This window comes from Muntiacus reevesi, chromosome 22, assembly GCF_963930625.1.
Source record: "Muntiacus reevesi chromosome 22, mMunRee1.1, whole genome shotgun sequence".
Lineage (NCBI taxonomy): Eukaryota > Metazoa > Chordata > Mammalia > Artiodactyla > Cervidae > Muntiacus > Muntiacus reevesi.
Window position 1 is genome coordinate 7,005,675 of NC_089270.1, and position 23,240 is coordinate 7,028,914.

Here is a 23,240-nt window from a genome sequence, read left to right on the forward strand (position 1 = left end):
ACTCATCTCCTTTAGGATGGACTGGTTGGATCTCCTTGCAGTCCAAGGGACTCTCAAGAGTCTTCTCCAACACCACACTTCAAAAGCATCAATTCTTCGGCAATCAGCTTTCTTTATAGTCCCTCTCACATCCATACATGATTACTGGAAAAACCATAATTTTTTGTTTTCTGTCAAACCTCAACGTGAATTAGCCATAGGTATACATCTATCGCCTCCCTTTGGAACCTCCTTCCCATCTCCCTCCCAGTCCCACCCCTCTAGACTGACGCAGAGACCATTTGAGTTTCCTGAGTGGTACATCAAATTCCCACTGACTGTCTATTTACATATGGTAATGTAAGTTTCCATGTTACTCTTTCCATACATCTCACCCTCTCCTCCCCTTTCCCCATGTCCATAAGTGATTTCATTGTGTTTTAAACATAGGTTCTGAATTTAAACAAATAGACATTTATGTCAGCATGCCACTTTGAGTTTTCAATATAATTTTCATTTTTGCACTCTATGTACAATTTTATTTGAAAGTGAGACTTCACTGCTCAAAAAAAAAAAAAAAAAAAAATAGTGTGTTAGCAGGGAGAATGTGGAGTTTAGAGGTAGGTGGTTCTCCGGTTAAAATTCAAGTGATGTCCAATACTGAGTGGACCCCATAGCTGGCATTTCACAATTGCTTGCCGGACAGAGTCCAGTCATTAAGAGTGCTGCCTACAGATACAGCCTGAGACCCTTGAGGTTCTTAGGCTTTTCTTTTTTCTTTCAGGAAACATCTCACGTGAGGAAGGTGCGCTCTGCATGTCAATATGGTAACTATGTTCAAAGCCCAAGAAGAACCTGTAAGATAAGGGACATTCGAGGGAAAAAAAAAAAAGTGCTAGGTAATCGGATCAGCCTGGCTCTGAGCCCAAGTGGGCAGTTCAGTAATTGAAGAGTTTTGTTTCTCCAAGAAGCCCGTGAGACAATGCAGGCCTTATGCTGAATCCACTGCCCAGACCTTACCTCCCTGCACTGCCCTGGCCCCAGCTTTGGGGACCTCCCGTAATCTCCTCCTGTGGACAAATGAACAAAGGCCAGTCTATTTCCCTCCGCCCCGGAGATGCCATCAGGGGAAAACAGAGCATGTTTTCTTCAAAGTCCAAAACACTCAGTTTTTGGCCAGGAGGACAAACTTGTTGAACTGGGAGAGAGGGGGCTCCGATCGGAGGCTGGGAGGCGTTGGCAGGTTTCCTGACTTCGGGTGGAGTGTGCTGGGCTCCGGGTGAGAGCCTTGGTGGGAGTTGGACTGCAGGAGGAAGAAGGGGAGCTTGCCAGAACTGGCTGGCTCCAACCTCGCATTCTTGGCAAAGAGAGAGAGTCCTTGGAGGGGGAGATCTCCAGAAGCTGCAGGGAGGGTTGCCTTTCCTCTGCCTATGTGTTTGCAGAATCGTAAAGGCAATCACATGCTTTATTAGACGTTAAGCCAGAGTTGACGCTCGGCAAAAATAAACAAAGCCAAGGAACAAAACCCAAACGTCTCAATTAGGTCACCAGAAAGATGTCTCCTTGGTATCAACAATCAAAGTTCCTATTCATGTTTCACTGGCAGACATGAAGTCTGCCTTGTTTCAGGGCTGGGGTGGTCTCCTGTGCAGTCTCTCTGACCCTCGGATCATTCTTTTTTTTTTTTTTTAATTTTTAAATTGGAGGATAATTGCTTTGTAGTCTTGTGTTGGTTTCTGCCATACAGCAATGAGAATCAGCGATAACTATATCCTCCCCTCTCTCTTGAGCACTCTACACTCCCAGTCCATCCCTCTAGGTGATCACAGAGCTGGGCTCCCTATGGTAAAGCAGCTTCCCACTAGCCATCTATTCTACATATGGCAGTGTATACATGTCAGGGCGTTTGTCTGCTTTGCACATGGCAAGCAGAGTGGCCACCTTAGGTAGCATCTTGAAGGTGCCTTTTCTTGGCGTTAACTTTCTGTTTCTCCCCATTGTCGATGAAATAAACTTCAACTCGTCCCTGTCACTCAAAGCCTTCCACAATCTGTCCCTAAAGGATTTGTTTAATCTTAGTTTTACTATAAATGATCTACCCCCTGGTCAGTTTTACATTGTTTCCCATTCATGTTCTTTACTCCATGTCTTTCTTCCTGATGCTCACACACTCCCCCCCCACCTTTCCGAGTTCTACCTACTCTAAAATGCAAGCCTCAGACACTGCACATTCTATAAAAGCTCCCTGAGAAATAGTCATTAAGAAAATCAGACTTACTCTAGACTTGCCCTTTCATCCACTAGCGCTATGGTTTGGGACTAGAACAGCAACTTCTCTGAACCTCAATTTTCTCAGCTATAAAATGAGGAAAACTTACAGGGAGTGTAAAATTTTGCAGAGAAAATCACAGAGTTCTTAGCACATGCTTACCTAGCATATAGTGTTTAAAAACTCCATTTCTGAATTTACAATTAGGCTTACCCTGTTCTATCTTATTTATGATAGGGAGAAATGTACTCCTATTGTTTCACTCTGCATTTGAAAGAATTCCTGCAAGGGAAAAGAAAGCCTGTGAAAAAACTCACGAAATCAATAGACAACTTCACAATTACAAGCTTATCACCACGTGCCTCTCTGCATTATTTCACATATGGAATCCTGGTGTTAAGTCTAATTTACCAAAGACATTTTAACGAACCGTTATATCTTACCTGCTTCCCAAAGGAGCAGTAAAATCAGCATTTGCAATAGTGTAGACATTGTATTCTCTGCTCAGGTTTCCAGAGCACAGAGCTATCATCTCACATTTACAGAGGACTTCAGTTTTCAAACACTGTCTTGTTTGGTCACCAAAACAATCCTGGAAGTTAGGAATACTCAGCATTTTCTCACAGAGGAAGGAAGAAGGACTCATAATGACCAAGTGAGGCCACCAGGCTGATGTCACGGTCAGTGCAGAAACAAGTTATGTGGGCACACGGTAGAGACCCAATAAGATTTCATAAAGCAAATGAATGAATGAATGAACAAACAGACGAATGAGCAAAGTAACCTGCCTTCCGCTTTGGCCGAGAGATACAATTCTTTAGGAGTGATGGGAGGATAATGCTCTGCGGTGACTTAAATGGGAAGGAGAATCAAAAAAGAGGGCTGCATGTATATGCACAGAGGATTCGCTTTGCTATGCTGCAGAGACGTTGCGAAGAGACTTTGTGAAGCAGCTGTACTCCAATGAAAACCAAAGCAAATAAAAAATTCAGAGCAACGCCTTCAAAAAAATACAGTCTTAAAATTTAGAGGGACTGTTTCTGTCAGACCTTTTCAGTTTAGACAGAGGTCCTACATACTTTGCTTAAGGAAAAGATTTATTGGCTTCTATAAATGAGAAGCACAAGGACCAAGGTGCCTTTTAAGAGTTGATTCTGAGCTCAATCATCTTACCAGTTCTTCTCTCTCTCTCTCTCTCTCTCTCTCTCACACACACACACACACACACACACACACACACACACTCTGTCTCTCCTCTGCAGGACAAACTTCTCCCGCTGAGCAGAGAAGATAGCAATGTCTCAAGCTCCACCTCCTGCCTGTTCTACCCTCAGGATAATAAAGCAGCGAGGATGTGCTGGGCTTCACATTCACTGGTTAAAACAGGGCTCGACAACCCTAGGTGAAAGTGATTTTAGAGCTACTTGCGGAATATCCCAGTGACCACGTGTACTTCATAGTGGTTCGGGCTTCTGATTGCCCCTCCAGCCCTACCTACACCACCAAGCTGTAATAGCTCATCCCTGTGACTGCTTGTTCACGGTCAGCCCCTGCTCTTTATCTCTTTGTGGTCTCTCCTTAAGTCCCATGAGCAACTCTACAAAGTAGTTCTATTATTAACATCATTTATCAATAAGGAAATTGAGGCACAGACAGTTTAAGTAACTTCTTTAAAGTTTTGTGGCCATTGGGTAGCAGGAATAGATTCCTGGGTCTAAATGTTCTAACCACCACACGACTGCCTCTCACTTACTGTGTGTGACTCGAACATTCCACTGTTGTTCAGTCGCTCAGTCGTGTCCAATTCTTTGTGACCCCATGGACTGCCGCATGCAGGCTTCCCTGTCCTTCACTATTTCCCAGAGCTTGCTCAAGCTCAGGTCCATTGAGTCGGTGATGCCATCCAGCCATCTCATCCTCTGTCATCCCCTTCTCCTCCTGCCCTCAATCTTTCCCAGCATCAGGATCTTTTCCAATGAGTCGGTTCTTTGCATCAGGTGGTCAAGGTATTGGAGCTTCAACTTCAGCATCAGTCCTACCAATGGATACTTAGGGTTGATTTCCTTTAGGATCAATAATTGTTGCAAAGAATAGGGACGATGAATGTATTCACAATGCCAAGTAGGGACTCCATCAACAATAGCTAATGCTCCATTCCAAGAAGATGCTCATTTAAAGATTCTAGCTAGTCCAGGGAGCTCATAAGGATGACCAGGACCAGAACTATCAACCATTTTGAGATCTTTGTGTTAACATGCCCAGGTCTCTGATGCAAGGTTTATACTTTAGTCAAGATTGTAAACAATATTTGGGGTTCGAGGGACAGAAATCCAACAAGTTCACTTAAACCTAAGAGAGGAATATTCACTATCATAAATAAAATATGCAGACTAGAGTCAGTGCATTTTCAAATGCACTTTCTAGAAATCAGTCTTTCTTTATCTCCCAGTTTTACCTTCCTCGATGTTGGTTTATTTTTCCAGTTTGGCAGAGGTGGTATCAGTCTTTCCACACTGATACCAGTTTAGCATATTGACCTCCCCACTACCATCCCCAGATGAAGAGGGCATCTCTTTCATGAAACGTCCATCAAAAGCCCTGGAGAACCTCTCACTGGTCTGGCTTGAGTCACACGCCTGCCCCTGAACCAGTGCCTTGGCCAGAGACACAGTGTTCTGGTTGCCCCAAAACAGCTGGCTCTGCTCACGAATGGAAACCAAGGTGCAGTTACCAAAAGCAGGGGAAAAAGACCCAGGGCAGCTACGATGATTCTTCTCCTCTAGGGCACTGTAAACAAAGGTGGACAATTCCAATCAGGGCTTCCCTTGTAGTTCAGTTGGTAAAGAATCTGCCTATAATGCAGGAGACCTGAGTTCGATTCCTGGGTTAGGAAGATCCCCTGGGTAAGGAAATGGCAACCCACTCCAGTATTATTGCCTGGAAAACCCCACAGACAGAGGAGACTGGCAGGTTACAGTCTATGGGGTCACGAGAGTCAGACACGACTGAATGACTAAGCTCCCTAAGCTCACATTCAGTGCAAAAAGAGTGTTTGAGTTTCATCTCAAGAAGGCAAGCCTCATTTGAATTGCAGAAAGAAAAATTTGGTCTCAACAACTTTTCATTGTACCATCCCTATTCATTCAATACGTATTTATTAAGCACCTACTATGAATTAGACGGGCTTCCCCGGAGACTCAGCAGTAAAGAATTTGCCTGCAATGCAGGATCCTCAGGAGATGCAGGTTCAATCCCTGGGTTGGGAAGATCCCCTGCAGGAGGGCATGGCAACCCACTCCAGTATTCTTGCCTGGAGAATCCCATGGACAAAGGTGCCTGGTGGGTTATAGTCCATAGGGTCACAAAGAGTCGGACAGGACTGAAGCAACTGACTGCATGTATGCATGCATCAGACACCATGAAAAGAACTGAGGATACAAAGAGAAACAAATACTTCTGCTACCCTCTACAACCCCCTGTCTAGCGATGATTTTTGTGAATGGAGACAAGAATTTTAATAGCTATCTTATAGTTTTATGCTCCAGACACAAAAATAACTTCCAAATAGCATAAATATTCAAATATTAAGAATTAAACAGTATTAATCACTACAAGAAAATATGGTAACAGATTTACATGATTGGATTTGTGCAATTTATGGCTTGGAGAAAAATGTATTCACCAAAATGTTTCAAAGGACAGCAACATACTTGTTTGGCAGAATTTTTGTTTGTTTTGTTTTAATTTGGCTGTGTTGGGTCTTAGTTGTGGGATTTTTGTTTGGTGCCTGGACTCTCTAGTGGACTTGAGTGGGCTTAATTGTGGCTTAGTTGCCCCGAGACATGTGGGATCTTAGTTCCCTGAGACATGTGGGATCTTAGTTCCCTGAACAGAGTTCGAACTTGCTTCCCCTGCAAGGGGGGACCACCAGGAAGTCCTGCAGGCAGAAATGTTTGATAAACTTCTTGGGGTACAGGTCAGTACCCTCGAAGAATACTTACCTATGAAAAAAAGATGGTTCATTGCTTGCTTTACATAATAAAAGAAAGTTGGGTGCTCCCTAGAGACAGACATTAAAGGGAGATTTGGCAAAAGAGAAAAAGGTGGTGTGATGCTTTGCACTTAATGGTGGTATTTCCTTCCTCCTGAAGCCTACCTCCCTGCCCTCTGCCAGCCTCCACCAAACAATTGGTGTGAGTGGATTTATTGGGGAAACCAGTGAATGGACTGAGCTTCCTCCGCACGGAGCCTGTGGCTGCAGTCGCCACGACTGGACTGACTGCACTGACATCTGGTTTACATTGACCTAATCGCAGGGTGGGGACGGACGCTCAAGCCTGACCCTGAAGTCAGGAACCATAAAAGAGACAGGGGCTAAATATGACTGCATCACACGAAACAGATTCCAAATAGTTTAAAACGCCATAAACAAAGTTAGCATGTCAAAGACAAACTGGAATGAGTTTTGTTTGCCGTGTAAATGACAGAAGTTTATTTTTATAAAAATCTTTTTATTTATCATTAAGAAAACAAAGGCAAATACCCCAATAGAAATATAGGCAGAGGGCTGGGCATTTCCAAAAGGAAAAAAAATATAAATGATCAATTAACACATGAAGAAGATTGTTATTGTTGTTCAGTCTTCCAGTCATGTCTGACTCTTTGCAACCCCATGGACTGCAGCACTCCAGACCTCCCTGTCCTTCACCATCTCCTAAATCTTGCTCAGACTCGTGTCCATTGAGTCAGTAATACCATCCAACCATTTCAGCTTCTGTTACCTCGTCTCCTCCTGCCCTCAATCTTTCCCAGCATCAGAGTATTTTCCAGTGAGTCGGCTCTTCGCATCAGGTGGCCAAAGTATTGGAGCATCATCTTCGGCATCAGTCCTTCCCATGAATATTCAGGGTTGATTCCCATGAATATTCAGGATTGACTCATTTAATCTCCTTGCAGTCCAAGAGATGCTCATCTATAGCAAAAAAAAAAAAAAAAAAAAAAAAAAATCCACCACAATTCACCATACAATAATAACTTAATCCCATGGTTTGTTTATTAGCGTGGGAGAAAAAAAATTCATAATTCCCAGTGTTTGCTAGACTATGAGACTATGGGGGAAATGGGCAGCTTCAGATACTGCTCAACAGAGATAAACTTTCCAAAGTATAATTTAGCAGTATGTTCTAAATCCTTAATTGTATATATCTGTAATGAAACAAATTCACTTCTGGGGATGTATCCTAAAAAAATATTTAGACAAATGTGTAAAGGTATGCGTACAGGGGTACTCACTGTACCTTATTTATAAAAATGAACTATTTGAAGCAACCGAATATTTCAGAGGCCACAGATTGGTGACCAAAACTATGCTGTGAAACACCAGGCGGCTGCTAAATGCTATGGTATAGGTGGATACGAGTGAATATCGGCATACAGTTCCAATATAAACATTGTGAGGTGAAAAAATCAGGCTGGAAAAGGACATGTATATTTTGAAGCCAATTTTGACTGCAGACACCACACACAAAGGAACACGTAGGGAAAATTGCCCAAAGGACACTCACCGAGTGGTTTGGGGAGCTTATTTGCTGGGGGTGGGGGTGGGGGTGGGGTGGGCAAGGACTGGACTATAGGTGATTTGCAGAGTTTTCTGTTTGCTTAAATCTAACTGATCTTGGGACTTCGCTGGTGGTCCAGTGGCTAAGACTCTGTGCATCCAACACAGGAGACCTGAGTTCGATCCCTGGTCAGGGAACTAGATCGTGCATACCACAACGGAGTTTACAGGCCAAAACTAAAAATCCTGCATGCACAACTAAGACCGGGTGCAGCCAACTAAATAAATTAATAAAATAAATTCAACTGGTCTCTAGGCTCTGAGTATCCTAGAAAGAAAGCTAGACTCTCATACCATGAAACAATAAACAGAAATGCAGAGCTTCGGTGGTAGGCTGTGCAGTGGAAGAGGTGAGCTTGGGGTGCCAGGGGACCCATGGGAAGTCTCAGGGGCAGATTCTGAACCGCCATCCCCTGGGGCACCCTCTCCCCCTCAAGTATCCCCATGGTAGAGTGTTGCAGCGTGGTGTCCCCGCTCCAGACGTGTGTCTCTACATTCCAAGTGTGACTCCTTCTGACCATCGCTGGTGATCAGACCATCCTTCATTCCTGAGCTCCAGGAGCCCACCACAACTTACCAGTGTACCCACTGCCCGCCCACCTCTCCCCAGCACCCCAGCCCTGGAGCTCTGCTTTTGTGCCTTGTACCCAGGCTCTGCTCTCCACCTGAAAAGTCAGCTCCTATTCCTTGTTCGGTGACCTCCTTAGAGATTGCTCAGTTGCGGAATTCTCCATGAACCCTCCTCAGACCTGCTGGATTGCTCTTTCCTTTGAGTTCTAGTCATAACTGTGCCTGACTCTTTGCGACCCCAAGGATGGTAGCCTGCAAAACTCCTCTGTCCAGGGGATTCTCCAAGCAAGAATACTGGAGAGGGTAGCCATTCCCTTCTCCAGGGGTCTTCCTGATCCAGGGAAGGAACCCTGGGTCTCCTGCTCTAGATGCAGATTCTTTACCATCTGAGCTACCAGGTATATATCTAGTATAAATATATTCTAGAATAAATCTAGTATATCTAGTATATATATATTCTAGTATATATCTAGTATAAATATATCTAGTATAGCTAGTATAAATATATTCTAGAATTTATACTAGAATAAACCCGACTTCTATTCTAGTATATTCTAGGCCTTCGTCTTTGCTGTTGGATGCCAGGATCCTGTCTGCAGGCCTGATCCAGTTCTCCATCCTGCCCTTCAAGATGGGATTGTGGTTCTGCTGTCCCACAGGCCAAACCTCAAAGGTGAACTGCTCACCTGAGCTGCGGGCGATTGCCCAGGAGCCTTCTCTGCTTTGCTGCTTAGTATAAAGCCCACCCCCTTTACCACAACCTTGATGCCCTCTTAGCTCTGACGTTGCCTTGTGGGCCTGCTCCCCACTTTTGATTCTATTTTCCCCACCTCTGGAATGTGGTCCCCATGGCGGAAACTGGAGTAGTCGCCAGGGCGATAGGGGAGTCCTTGGCTCCAAGTGTGCTGCCCAGGGCCATGACCGTGCATGTATGCGTCTGCTTGTCAGGCACAACCCCGGTGTCAGGGCCATGCAAGGAGGCTCAGCCATCCCTCATCATTGCATTCAGGGCTGCAATTTCTCTCTCTCTCTCTCTCTTTTTTTTTTTATTTGAATTGAGGTTTAGTTGGGCTTCCCTTGTAGCTCAATCGGTAAAGAATCTGCCTGCAGTGCAGGAGACGCAGGTTCGATCCCTGGGTTGGGAAGATCCCGTGGTGGGCTGCAGTCCATGGGGTCGCAAAGAGTCGGGCATGACTGAGCAACTAACACTATTACTTACTTACTTAGTTGCTTTACAATGTAGTGTTAGCTTCTTCTGTACAACAGAGTGACCTGGTCATATGTATACATATGTCCCCTCCCTCTTGGACCTCCCTCCTCCCACCCTTCCAGCCCATCCTTCTCGGTCATCCCAGAGCACCTCGAGAGGGAAGCTCTCTATACTGTAGAGCAGATTCCCACTAGCCATCTGCTTTACACATGCATGCATGTTGATCTCCATCTCCCAGTCCATCCCTTCCCTTCCCCTCTCGACATGTTCTTTTTCAACATCTGTGTCTCTATTCCTTCCTTGCAAATAGGTTTGCCTGTACCATCTTTCTAGATTCCACATATATGTGTCCACATATGATATTTTTTAGTATTTCCAAGCTATGAAATGGGTGGCCACAAAATCTTTGAAACTAATATTGGATAGCATTTCTTAGCCTATTTTCTAAGATTAACTGGAAATGTGTGTACCCTGATGACACGACGGGGTATCATTCATGCGTACACCTGTTGGGATTTTGGTGTTAAGGAGTTGCTTGGACGGAGCGGAAGTTAGGACGTTTGTCTCAAAGCTGTCCTCTTAAGGACTGACAAGAATGGGCATGGAGAAGCATAGGTCACTTGGGAATGTCTTCGGGAGGTGTCATTAACAAGATTGGCTATGTGTGCAGTTCATGGAGGGGAGGATGGAAAGGGAAAATCATGGAAGGCTCCTTGTTTTTGGATTGAGCAGTTGCATGCAGGGATGGTGGTACAGAATATCTGTACCAGTCTGAGAGATGCCAACAGGGACTGTGCTCATTGGTGAAAATCTCAAGACTTAGGGAAGGGACATCCTGAGCTCAGTTAAAGGCTTGGGTAGAATTTGGAGAATGCGAAGGACAAAGGGAAGACAACCTGACAAATCATCAAACTGGTGTCCACTTAGTCTACAAATAGATCTTTACAACCAATGCTATTCTAGAAACCATGTATGTGGTTGGGGATACCAAGGTGATCTTCCTGTTCTCTTTGGCTCTTAAGTTCAGTAGACACAGATCTAAACAGGTTAATATGAAGTTATAGAGCTCCACAGGGGCATTTTGCCAGGATAAAAATTTCTAGACATATGCAAATGTATAAAAATAACAGTGAATATTATACACCCAAGCAAAGGAATGAAGCATTGTTAATACAGTGGGAACTCTGTGTTCTTCTTCCAGTTGGCACCTCTCTGACAGGTGGAAAGTCGTTCACAAAGAAATGTTTAAAGAGAGGAGAAATGACTGGCCCAGGCTGCCACATCCATCCTTCCATAATGGAAACAGGCAAGTATAGACTTGTGTTGTCTGATGGTGTTGTCACTTTTCAAGTAAAGGAAACAGACTATTATTCTAAAGGTTTCATTCAGTGTGAATGATCCTTTTCTTCCTTCCCTGAGCCCTATATCTAAGGTAGTCTTATTCTATTTAATAACAATGTCACAAAAAATTTAGGATAAGGAAGCTCCAGTCTCTCCCATGCTACATGAAACCTCCAAAAGAGAGGATCAAGCATCATGCCCAGGGAATCCCCGAGAGGTGGCAGAATTAGCCTCTGCCTCGATATTTGCCCAAGCATCATGCCGCAACACTCAAGCTGTGAGAATGAGACCAGAGAACACAGATGAGAAGAAACATCCACCCTCTTTGGAAGCCAAGTAAAAGAGGTGAATTAAGAGCATCACTTTTGAAGGCCAAGGGCATCTTACTTGCCAACTGGACGTCACTGACCTGAAAACTTCGAGGCCTTATCTGGTGCTATTATTGGAGAGGAGGGAAGCACGGTGTGGTGAGCAGAATTTTAAGGTGGCCCATCGGAAAAGACCCTGATGCTGGGAAAGACTGAAGGCAGGAGGAAAAGGGGATGATTGAAGATGAGATGGTTGGACAGTATCACCAACTCAATGGACTTGAGTTTGAGCAAGCTCTGGGAGATGACGAAAGACAGGAGCCTGGCAAGCTGCAGTCCATGGGGTCTCAAAGAGTCAGACGTGACTTAGTGATTGAATGGCAACTACTGGGTTTCTCAGACCCCAGTGTACACACACCTCCTCCTAGTCTCCAGTGAGCACTAATCTAAGTCCTGATGTGAAGGGATTTTTCAGATATAATAAAGGTCTTGAATTAGTTTTCATTAAGATGAGGGGGTTATCTGGAGCCTGGCCTAATCACAGCTGAGTTTAAGGGTCAAAGGCAGAGGAAGACAGAGATTCAAAGTGTGAGGGAGGCTGAGCACACAAAAAATTCTCCTTTGATGACCTGAAGACGGAGGGGGCACATGGAAAGGTATTCAGATGGCCTCTAAAAGGTGTGAGTGAGTCTGGTTGACAGTCAGAAAGAAAACGGGACCTCAGTCCTACAGCCACAAGGAAGTGAATTCTGCCAGGAGACTGAATTTATTTGGAGGCAGATTTTTCCCCACAGCCTCCAGTGAGAACTCAGACTGGTAGACACCTCCATTTCAGTCTTAAGATAAACTAAGCAAAAGAACTTTAGATCTACAAAACTGTGAGAAAATAAATGGGTATTGTTTTAGGCTGAAATACTGTGGTAATTTTTATGTAGCTAGCTACTATAAGAAAATATAGACTGGGTGGTTAAAACAGCAGAAATCTATTTCTCACAGTCTGGAAAGTGGGAAATCCAAGATCAAGTTTTTGTCATATTTGGTTCCTGGTAAGAATTTTCTGCAGAAGGCTGTCTATTTACTCTATCCTCACATGGTTAAGAGAAAGAGAGAGAGAGAAAGCAAGCTCCATGATCACTTCTTATAAGGACACTCATTGTATCACAAAGGCACCATCCTCATTACCTCATCACCTCGTCTGATACCCTAATTACCTCCCAAAGGCCTCATCTCCTAATACCACCACTTTGGGAGCAAATGGTTCAACATAAAAATTTGAGGAGGACACAAACATTCAGTTCATCACAGGAGGATTCTCAAGGGTTGGAGATATGCCACCCAACACCATAATCAAAGACCCCATGTCCTCTGAACCAAATACCTTGCAAATGAAAATAAACTGAAATCCCAGATAGGGGCAAGGAGCCAGCCAGCCTGTTGGGCGCTCTCACCGTTCATGTCATCTTGAGGCCAGAACTGCGTTGAGCATCAGGAGTTCCTGCTCACTAATCCCAGACCAGCCATTCAGGCCCAGATCAGCACAGTCTAAGCCAAGGACGTCTTCATCACCCGGGAGACTATTCAGTCTCTTCTGTGGGGGCACATTCCGAGGCCGGGGAACGGGCAGAGGTGGAGAGGTGGCACAGAAAGAGACACTGCTCAGCAAGCAGCCCCAAAGAAAGTCACAAAGGCCACATTTGCCTCGGCCTAATATTTGCCATTCCCGAATTTCACATCTGCAAAAAGTAGGGATGAACCCGTGGCCATGGACACAGCCTGGGGAGAGAGGTGCTTCTTGCTCTTTATGGATTTTCCAAGAAACCTGCTGGGTTCTGCAGACACAACATGGCTTGTCTTTGGGGTCTCTGTCTCTCTTGCTCTCTCTCTTTCCTCCTTCTCCCACTCTCTCCCCACATCACACAAAAAGATTTGAAAGAAGGCATTAACAAGTTAATATTTATTGAACCCTGACTGTGCTCTAGATATCATGTTGCTGTATTAACTGATCTTCTGGATAATCCCACAAAAAAGTATGTTACACCCATTGATGGGGAAGAGTAGTTATGTTCAGAGATGTTGATTAAAATGTCCAGAATCACACAGCTCATAAGCAGTAAAATTGGATAGGAACTCCTGCCCAGCTGTCTTCAGATCCCTGCTCTGGCCACCTTGTCTTTCCAGCAGAAAGCTGAATTCAGGAAGCAGATTCTATAGGTGAGACAGTGGATCCCCCTCCAGACAAGAAACCAGTATATAAAACTCCTTTCCTCTTTCTGCCCATCTAGGACCCAACCCACAGTGTCCATCTAAAGGACAACCTGGGGGAAGGTGGGTGGGAACAATGTCTTATCTTTCCTGATACCTTTAAACAAACATCTTCTGAGGTCCTAAGGATCACCTGTGAAATGAGTGAGGTTAAAAGACAAGAGATTCCACTCAATCATTTTTACAAATATCATCAAATCTCTTGCCATTGTTTCATTGCTAAACCTAGAAAAGATGAACAAGAACATCTTTACCCTTAAACTGATAATGGTTTATGCTATTACCAAGCTTTTAAAGTATTGTATTCTCTTCTTACTTGTTTTTCACAAGAATCCTATTAGGAAGCCATTAGTACATCTGTTTTATAGAAGAGTCAGTTGACTGTCCAAGAATCAATAGGAAGGATGGACACAGCTGTGGCCAAAGTTCATAGGAGTTGTACATTGTCTGTGGGTACCCAGTCCATCCCAGCAGTGGGAGAGGCTCATCCTGGATCAGGCAGTAAAAAGGGTCCATTATCTGAAGACAACCTAAAAACCTAAAACTGATGGGAAGTGGTCTGTAGCAACTCTGTTTCAATAAAGATAAATAAGGACGTAGGAATGGAAGCTCAGAGAAACTAGATAATCAGACCATGGACACGTGGTAAGTTAGGACTAGAAGCAGAATCCTATGATGAATGATTCACTGTTCTTTTTACTCTAGCATGATGACTCTATGACCATAATGTTAATAATGCATGTAGTAATTCTCATTTACTGGATATCCAGCATTTTTCATGCTCATCTTGTTAAATCCTCAGGAGAACCCTGTGCAGCCATGATTATCCTCCTTTTCCAGGTGGGAGAAGAGGTAGAGAAACTTATTTGTATGACAGAAGTGGGAAAGAGGGGGCCTGGGGACGGAACCCACATGTGAATTCATGTTCTCAACCTCAATTGAAAACCTTCTTTTGATGGTGTCAGCCATTCTGTGCTCTTGGTAAGCATTTGCTATGTTGAAGGAAACAGCCTAGCCATGCTACAAGCATTAACTCATGTTAGCCTCCTCATCTGGTCAGGCAGCAATTCTTATTTCTGTAAAAGAGAAACAAGTCAGCTAATAGAAGTCAAGGAACTTGACTTGACAAGGTCAAAGTTAGGTGGGACCACTGTTTCTTTTCCTGACTTCCAAGAAGCATCCTCTGTTCGTAGCCTCCCCAATGGTCGCCTTGTGAATATTATGAGTGGGGTAGTAACCATTATCATGAATCAGAGCTGACTGTAGCAGCAGCTATGGTCACTGCAAATCGTCTCTGTGGCTAACTGATCAGAGAGGAACCAGAAGTAAAATTGTAAAAGTAATTTTTTAAATGCCATCAACCAGATCAAGGGGCTTCCCTGGTGGCTCAATCGGTAAATAGTCTGCCTGCAATACGGGAGAATTGGATTCAATCCCTGGGTCGGGAAGATTCCCTGGAGAAGGAAAGGGCAACCACTCAGTATTCTTGCCTGGAAAATCCCATGGACAGAGGAGCCTACTGGGCTACAGTTCATAGGGTCACAAAGGGTCAGACACGACTGAGTGACTAACACGCAAATAGATTAAGAGGTTAAGAAATGGGAGGATAAGAAGAAGAAATACACACGTGTATGGCAGTCATAAGACAGCCCTGTGGCTCAGCGGTAAAGAAGTTGCCTACAATGCAGGAGACACAGGAGACGCAGGTTCGATCCCTGGGTCGGGAAGATCCCTTGTAGAGAGGAATGGCAGCCCACTCCAGTATTCTTGCCTGGAGAATCCCATGGACAGAGGAGCCTGGCGGGCTGCAGTCCATGGGGTCACAAAGAGTCAGACACCACTGAGCAACTAACACTTTCAATTTCTATCAAAAACACACAAACCCCACAAATATCAGTGTGATGAGAGATACAAATATTTCTTCAATGAAAAACAGATTTGTAGCTTGGAAAACTTTGTACAATAATGGTATAAAATCAAATTGATATATATATATATATATTTGTGAGCTCACACACATATATGTATGTTTTATCTTTAGAGAGGATGCCAGATTTTTGTTTTTTTTATTCAGAGTAAAGTTTAAATTTTTACCAGGAGTTATACCACTTCTTGAGCTTTTTTGATGGTAGAATCGCTTCTTCCCTTTTCTTTTTTCTCAGAAGGCTGATTAATATTTATAACAGGTGAACTTCTCTGGAAGGCCTAGTTAGTAAATATTTTATGCTACGTGGGCCATACCGTCTATTTTGCAATTACTTAATTCTTCGTATAAGGCAAAAACAGCCATTGATGACTCCTGTGTGAATGGACACCAGTGACTGTGATCCATAGGCAGAGACACTCTGGAAAACAACTTGGCAACATCTTACAAAGCAGAACAGGCACGTGCTTTGTTATTCAGGGGTTCTGCTTCTAGAATCTGCTGTCCACGTGCATCTGGAGACTCATTTAAGAATGTTCACAACAGCCTTGTTTGTCATGATGAGAAAACTAGGAACAAATCAAGTTGGCAGCATGGAGTGATAAACTGTGATCTATTAGTGCGATGGAAAACTACACATCAGGGAAAATAAATGAACTACAACAGAACATCCACCTGGGTGAATATTAGAAGCATCATATTCAGCTGAAAAATGGAGAGCAATTTCATTCTTATAAAAGTCATAAATGAGCAAAATTAGATAATGCACTGTTTGGGGACACATACACACATGGAAAAATTGCCTCCCCAAAGACAAGGAAGTCATTAACACCAGTTTCAGGGGAATATTTACATTTAAGAGGGAGGAAGGGGATATGGGAGGAGCACTGGGATGATGTTTAAATCACCAGTGGGATTTATTTTGCTTGTTTTATTATCATGACTATGATTTTCACAAATATTACACATTTTCTTTTGTACAAAAAGTTACATGATGAAGCAAAAAATAAAGATTGTATTCTAATAAAATTATATTTACAAAAACCAGTGGTAAGGAGTGGGATTTAGCCCGTGGGTCATAGATTCCTGGCCCTAATACGGTGGGACATTTGTTTCCTAAAACACAGCCTATCTGATGTCACTGACTCTTTACAAAGTGCTAGAGCAGACCTTGCAGTTTATCTGGTTTCACCTGCTGCAAGCAGCAGAACCCTGAATCTGTTAGTAAGGTAGAGCTCACGCAATAAAGATACCTGTCAAAATACCTGGAAGGGTTCTTTAACTGTTCTTGTTGTTGTTCAGTCTCTAAGTCATGTCCAACTCTTTGCAATCCCATGACTGAAGCATGCCAGTCTCCGCTGTCCTTCATATCTCCTGGAGTTTCTTCAAACTCATGTCTAATGAGTAAGTGATGCCTTCCCACGATCTCATCCTCTGTTGTTGCCTTCTCCTCCTGCCTTCAATCTTTCCCAGCATCAAGGTCTTTTCAAATGAGTCAGTTCTTCACATCTGGTGGCCAAAGTATTGGAGTTTCACCTTCAGCATGAGTCCTTCCAATGAAAATTCAGGGTTGATTCCCTCCAGGATTGACTGATTTGATCTCCTTGCGGTCCAAAGGACTCTCAAGAGTCTTCTCCAACACCACAATTCAAAAGCATCAGTTCCCTGGCACTCAGCCTTCTTTTAGGTCCACCTCTCACATCCCTACATGACTACTAGAAAAAAACGTAGCTTTGACTACAAGCACCTTCGATTTTATAAAAATGATAGAATTGACTGTTAAAGATGACCCCACATTCTAGAAAGATAACTCCAAGGCATACTACTTTTATACAAAAAATACAAAATAAATTCTGTTACTAGCTTCCTAAAGATAAATAACATGCAAAAATTAAAGATGTTAAATACCAATAAATAAAAGTTAACATAGATTAATAATAAAAATGCTAAATATGTAAGAACTTGAAGTCTACACCATTAGCATGGCAAAGCATTTCAAAACAGTCAACGTTGTGCTTAATGATAAAGCACCAGAAGTTTTGGTATTGACAAGAATAAAATCAAGCTACTATTTAATATTATTCTTCATGCCCAGAACAGTCTAACAAAGCCTAAGCCAGAAATAAGGGCTGCAAGTATTAAAAAAGATATCATTATATGAGGATGATACTTTAGTACTTTAAAAAATCCAAATAAATCAACCAAAATGCTATTAGAATTAATGAGCTCATGAGTAAAGAAACCAAAGAGAAAATAAATACATAAAAATCAGTGGCATTTCTCCAAGCCAGCAATCACGAGTTTGAAACATAAGGGAAGCATAAGTAAAAAGCAGAATGGCAGTTAATTACAAAATATCAAGCAATAACTTTGACCAAAAGAATTGTGCATATTTATACATCTTTACTAGAATATTCATACAATTTGAATAAAATTCTCCCTTGTTCCCATGCAGGAACAGAGAAAAGATTAGAGATAATCACAAACCAAAAGGAGACCAACCCTGAATATACATTGGAAGGACTGATGTTGAAGCTGAATCACCAATACTTTGGCCACTTGATGCAAAGAGCCAGCTCATTAGAAAAGTCCCTGATGCTGGGAAAGATTGAGGGCAGGAGGAGAAGGGGGCGACAGAGGATAAGATGGTTGGATGGCATCACCCACTCAATGGCCATAAATTTGAGCAGACTCTGGGAGATAGTGGAGGGCAGGGAAGTCTGATGTGCTGCAGTCCATGGGGTTGCAAAGACTCAGACACAGCTGAGCACCTGAACAACAGTAGCCACAGGCTCAACGGGAAATCTTTCTTCCCAGGGGTCGTCGTATCATAGAGAACAGAAGTCATAAAAATGGACCTTTAATCCAGGTGGTAGCACTATCTGTGATACAGAGAGAGCATTCTTGGGATGTCAACAGACATGAACTGGTGCTGCAGAGTTAATTACTTGTCTGGTTTTTGTCCAGGGTTTCTAGTACTGAGCTTCTAAAACCCTTGTAATTTCCCAAGTGATAAAATTGTCTGTTTTACCATGGATCCCTTGGGCCACACCTTAACTTAAAATCATGAGATGACTCATGTTTGGCCTCTAGATACTTCAAGATGAGGACTGGCCCCTGCAAAGACCAACCACATGATTAGAGGGTTGAGACTTTGAGCCAGCTAGATCTTCTAGAGAAGGAAAGCATGCTGGAGGCTGAGTTTAGCCACGTGGCCACAATTTGTCAATCACGTCTACACAATGGTGCTGGTTTAGTCATTAAATTGTATCCAACTCTTGCGACCCCATAGACTGTAGCCAGACTCCTCTATCCACGGGATTCTCCAGGTGAGATTACTGGAGTGGGTTGCCATTTCCTTCTCCAGAGGACCTTCCCGATCCAGGAATCGAACTCAGGTCTCCTGCATTGCAGGCAGATTCTTTACTGACTGAACTACAAGGGAAGTTCCTAAGGCTTCAGTATAAAGTTGGATAGTGAAGCTTGTTGGAGCATCCTGGGTGGGGAAGACGTTTGTTGGGAGAGTGACAGGTCCTGATTCAATGGGGAGAATGCACAGGAGCGTTGCATTCAGCACTCTCTTGGTCCCTGCCCTATTTACATCTTCATCTGGCTGTTCTGAACTCTGTCCTTTATAAAACTGCTGTTACAAGTATTGCACCCTCCTGAGTTCTGTGAGTCATTCTAGGAAGCTATGGAGCAAAGAGGAGTCATGGGAACCTCCAAAATGTACCCCAGATTGGAGAATGCATGACTTCATGATATTGACCCGGCCAATGAGTTTGCCAAAGGAGAACGTGCCCGCTGTGGTGCTGGGTGGTGGGAGGACAGTGTGACGCCTGGATCTGGGGCTGCAGCAGCTGCCTGCCTGACTCACTGAGGATGGACCAAATGGAAAAACACAAAGCTTTTTAGAGAAAGCCCCACCGCAGGATTTCCTCTTGGCTAGGGAATGACTCACTGCCCAAGGTTTAGGCCATTTCACAGATGTGGTTCTGCTGCTTGGAGCAGAAAGCCTTGGGATGCGGTGAGCAAGCCAGCAAAGAAGACCCTGAGGCTTCCTGGGACTTCCAGAGACAAGATTCTCCCAATATATGTGGTCATTCGATTTCATCCTGGGAGAGAGCTTACTGGGAGAGAATTTACAATGGGTGTGCAATGGACAGGCTCATATTCTGTTTGGGAGAATAGAAATTGAAAAGACCTCTTTAGAAAACTCTGTGGAAGTTTGTAGCAAGAGCCTTAAGTAAAGCAGTACACTTTGATGCAATTGTTCCACTTTTGACAATTTATCTTCAGGAAATAATTCTAAATATGGAAAACACTTTATGTCAGCAGATGTTTATTGCTGTAATAATGAAAAATGGAAACAAATTAAATTTTCAACAAGCAGGGGGAATTTAAATCAATGATGGCACATATACTCTCCACTTGGAAGATATTAGAAATGATGGTTATGAAGACTAAACGAGCAATGAGAAGTGTCTATAATTTAATATGAAAAAATGATGATATAAAATTATATACAGTATAATTACATCTTGAAAAGCAACAATTGTATGGGTAGAGAAGTCCTGGAAGGAAATGCAATAGAACATGTATAATAGTTGGATTTGAATAGTGGGGTTATCAAGATTTTTTTTTAGGTCTTCCACGGTGGCTCAGTGGTAAAGAATCTGCCTGCCAATGCCAGAGACACGGGTTCAATCCCTGATCTGAAAAGATCCCACATGTCATGGGGGAACAAAGCCCCTGTACCACAACTACTGAGTCTGTGCTCTAGAGCCCAGGGACTGCAATTGCTGAAGCCTGGGTGCCCTAGATCTTGTGTTCTGCCACAAGAGAAGCCACCGCAATGAGACACCCTTGCATCACAACTCAGGAGTAGCCCTCCCACCTCTTGTTGCAACTGTAGAAAAGCTTGGGCAGCAACAAAGACCCAGCACACCCATAAATAAAAAAATAAAAATATACATTTTTTAAAAAGTTCTTTTAGCTTTCTAAATTTCTACAAAATACTACATCTATATTTGTTGGTGTTATTTTTCATTCCACCAGTCGTGTCTAACTCTTTGTGACCCCATGGACTGCAGCATGTAGGACTTCCCTGTCCTTCATCATCTCCCAAATCTTGCTCAAACTCATGTCCATTGAGTCAGTGATGCCATCCACCCATCTCATCCTCTGTCATCCCCTTCTCCTGCCTTCCATCTTTCCCAGCATCAGGGCCTTTTCCAATTAGTTGGCTCTTCTCATTAGGTGGCCAAAGTATTGGAGCTTCAGCTTCAGCATCAGTTTTTGTAATGAAAATTTAGGATTGATTTCCTCTAAGACTGACTGGTTTGATCTCCTTGTAGTCCAAGGGACTCTCAGGAGTCTTCAACACTGCTGCTCAAAAGCATCAGTTATTTGGCTCTCAGCCTTCTTTATGGTCCAACTCTCACATTCATACATGACTACTTTTATAATAATTTAAAAAAGATCAGAGTAATTGCCTTAAAAACTATAAAATGTGTTGTGTTAGGGTTCTCCAGAAAAACAGAATCAATAAGAGATAGACATTATGGGGAAAGAGATTTATTACAAACGTTTGTCTTGGAGGATGAAGGAGGATGAAGAGACCCATAATCTGCCATATCTAAACTAATGGCCCAAGAGAGCCAGTGGTGTGGTTCCGGTCCATGTCCAAAGGCCTGGAGCCAGGAGTGGTGATGGTGTAACTTCCAGTCCAAGTGCCATAGGCACTCAGTATCCCAGCTTGAAACCAGGCAGAGAGTGAATTCTCCCTCACCCAGACTCTCTTCCATCCAGGTCTTCAGTAGATTGGGTGAGGCCCACCCACATGGTGAAAGGCAATCTGCTCTACTCAGTCTATTGACTCAAAAGTTAATCTCATTCAGAAACGCCCTCCACGACACACTCAGAATAATGTTCAAGCAAATACCTGGACCCTGCATGGCTCAGTCAAGTTGGCCATAAAATTAACCATCACTGCAGCCATGAAATTAAAAGATAAATTGCTCCTTGGAAGAAAAGTTATGACCAACCCAGACAGCATATTAAAAAGTAGAGACATTACTTTGCCAGCAAAGATCTGCCTAGTCAAAGTTATGGTTTTTCCAGTAGTCATGTATGAATATGAGAGTTGGACTATAAAGAAAGCTGATTGCTGGAGAATTGATGCTTTTGAACTGTGGTGTTGGAGAAGACTCTTAAGAGTCCCTTGGACTGCAAAGAAATCAAAGCAGCCCATCCTAAAGGAAATCAGTCCTGAATATTCATTGGAAGGACTGATGCTGAAGCTGAAACTCCAATACTTTGGCCACCTGATGCAAAGAGCTGACTCATTTGAAAAGACCCTGATGTTGGGAAAGATTGAAGGCAGGAAGAGAAGGGGACGATAGAGGATGAGATGGTTGAATGGCATCACCGACTCCATGGACATGAGTTAGAGTAAGCTCCAGGAGTTGGTGATGGACAGGGAGGCCCGGCGGGTGCAGTTCATGGGGGTCCCAAAGAGTCAGACATGACTGAGTGACTGAACTGACCTGAACTGTGTTAAATTTGTGATCACAGTAGCATTATATTAGTATTAATTATCTCATCCAAGCATTCAATAAATGCACACATATGTTTATGTATGTGTGTCTCTTAATACAGCTTTCTATGTGTACGCATTTATATCCATACAGGTATCTACACTGTGCAGGTGTATTTGTTGTTATTCAATTGCTCAGTCGTGTCTGACTCTTTGTGACCCCCATGGACTGCAGGACACCAGGCTTCCCTGTCCTTCACCATCTCCTGGAGCTTGCTCAGACTTGTGTCCATTGAGTCCGTGAGGCCATCCAACCATCTCGTCCTCTGTATATATATTTTTATGTGTGCGTATATTTGTATGTGTGTAAATATATCTGATTCATATGTGTCAGGCATAGTTCTAGACCCTAGACAAGCAGCAAGACAAAGTCCACAGCTTTATAGGGCTTACAGTCTAGAGATTGAACAGATGAGGCTGGAAAATAACAAATAAGTTTATTATTTAATAAATTTTTAATTGTAAAATAATAATTTATTATTTAATAAATTAATAAGCTTTAGGCAATGAGACACACTAGGAAGAAAAACTATAGGGAATATGTGGTGAGGGTTCTATTTCAGTGACCTTGTCGGGGAAAAACTCCCTGAGGAGATATTTGTGCACAAACCTGAATGAAGTCAGGGAGTCATCCCAGTGAGAAAGGTGCCAGGCAGATGGGAGGTTACTTGGGGATCTTAAGGAGAACAGCTCGCCAGGGTAGCTGGAGCTGAGTGGGAGGGGGCGTTAGGAAATAAGGTCGAGAGTGGGCAGGAATGAGGGCCGGTGCAGCCTCATAGGCTTGGGGAGCAGTTTGGAATTTACTCTGAGCACCTTGGGGGCCAGTGGACAGTGCGTGCATGCTTAGTTACTCTAGGCATGTCCGACTCTTTGTTACTCCATGGACTATAGCCTGCCAGGCCCCTTGGTCCATGGGATTCTCCAAGCAAGGATACTGAAGTGGGTTACCATGCCCTTCTCCGGGGGATCTTCCCAACCCAGGGATTGAACCCACATCTCTCAGGTCTCCTGCTTTGCAGGCAGATTCTTTACCACTGGAGCTTCCCTGGTGGCGTAGACAGTAAAGCGTTGGCCTGCAATGGGAGAGACATGGGTTCAATCCCTGGATCGGGAAGATCCCCTGGAGAAGGAAATGGCAACCCACTCCAGTAGCCTTGCCTGA